Source organism: Schistocerca serialis, chromosome 4 (genome assembly GCF_023864345.2).
Source record: "Schistocerca serialis cubense isolate TAMUIC-IGC-003099 chromosome 4, iqSchSeri2.2, whole genome shotgun sequence".
Taxonomy (NCBI): domain Eukaryota; kingdom Metazoa; phylum Arthropoda; class Insecta; order Orthoptera; family Acrididae; genus Schistocerca; species Schistocerca serialis.
Window position 1 is genome coordinate 468,234,376 of NC_064641.1, and position 2,057 is coordinate 468,236,432.

The following is a 2,057-nucleotide window of genomic DNA, read 5'->3' on the forward strand; positions in this document are numbered from 1 at the left end:
GCGGTTGAAGCGGTACTGAATAGCATATTTCATGACAGGTGGATTGGTAGTCGAAGCACCATCAATGGTCCGCACGTACACTGGATCTGATGTCCCCGGATTTCTTTCTGTGGGGAAAGATGAAGGATATTTGCTATCGTGATTGACCGACAACGCCTGACAACATGCGTCAGCGCATTGTCAATGCATGTGCGAACATTACGGAAGGCGAACTACTCGCTGTTGAGAGGAATGTCGTTACACGTATTGCCAAATGCATTGAGGTTGACGGACATCATTTTGAGCATTTATTGCATTAATGTGGTATTTATAGGTAATCACGCTGTAACAGCATGCGTTCTCAGAAATGATAAGTTCACAAAAGTACATGTATCACATTGGAACAACCGAAATAAAATGTTCAAACGTATCTACGTTCTGTATTTTAATTTACCTGTTACCAACTGTTCGTCTAAAATTGTGAGACATATGTTTGTGACTATTTCAGCGCCATCTATCACAAAGCGGAAAAAGTGGTCCAAGTAGAACATTCATATTTCTTTACGTACTACACGAATATGTAATAAAAATGGGGGTTCCTATTTAAAAAAACGCAGCTGATATCCGTTTGACCTATGGCAGCGCCATCTAGCGCGCCAACCATAGCGCCATCTGGTTTCCCCCTTCAAGCTAGACAAGTTTCGTTCTTTGTAGTTTTTTCGTTTGACGCTTATTTCGTGAGATATTTGGCCCTGGCATGATCAATGGACCACCGTGTATTGAGTAAATGGAAAGTGCTATTGATGTGCGGCTTTGACAGATTGGGTTGGTTGTCGGAGACTCATACTGTTAGCCAATAAACATATTGTAATAATACTTAGAAAGTGTATTTTTTGTGCAAACATACACTTTTTTAAATGGAGCAATGACTATTGACACTAACAAACAAAAGTAGGGTAAATTAGAGTATGAGTGGTGTATGTTGCAGGATTATAGTGGGAATCGCTTACATCATATTTTGAAATGTTTCCACACCGACACTTGTTTGTACCATTCAACCTGCTTAGCTGCTAGGTACCGTGTTGTTGTGTTTGCTTACGGTGTGCTTGTGCGTACCTTGAGTGCATTGCTACTTGTTAGTCAATTAGCGTGTGTAAATTGAAGCAGTAACTAGTGACAGGACGATGGGATTTGCCAATGCAGAAAAAGCTGCTATGCTCATGGTGTACGGAGAGGGGGGTTGGGATGTTTGTGGGAAGAGACCAAACTGCGAGGTCATTGGTCTCGTCGGATCAGGGAAGGAAGTCGGCCGTGCCCTTTCAAAGGAACCAAGCCGGCATTTGCCTGGAGCGATTTAGGGAAATCACGGAAAACCTAAATCAGGGTGGCTGGACGCGGGATTGAACCGTCGTCCTCCTGAATGCGAGTCCAGTGTGCTAACCACTGCGCCTCCTCGCTCGGTGGTGCACGGAGAGTGCAGGAAGAATGCAGTTCGTTCTTGTACGAGATGTGCGGTAAGATATCCCAATAGACGTCAACCATCTCGGCAGTTATTTATCAACGTCTTCACCCAGTTACATGGAAGTAGTAATGTAACACCTGGACAGTGTAACAGAAGGAAACAAGTGACGATAGAAGAGGAGGAAATTTATGTTCTTGCTGCTCTTGCAGTTGATCCACACGTTAGCTCCCGCGAAATCGCACGAGAAAGTGGCATGAATCAGACAAGTTACCCATGTATTCTCCATCGACGTACGGTAGATTCCATCTCCATCCCATCTCTCACCATGAAGAGCTGTATGGAAACAATTACGAGAATCGAGTTAAATTATGTGCATGTACATTAAGACAGGATACTCCAGATGTACCCCGTATCTTATTTAGTGAAGAAGCCACATTTACCAGTCATGGCCAGATAAACCGCCGAAACATGCACTATTGGTCTGCTGACAATCCCCTTTGGTTTAGTCAGGTGGAACGTCAGCGTCAACGGAATATAAACGTGTGATGTGGCATCGGAACCCTGAACGCGCACATGTATCACAGCCTTCTAACAGACCGTCTTCCCCAGATGCTAT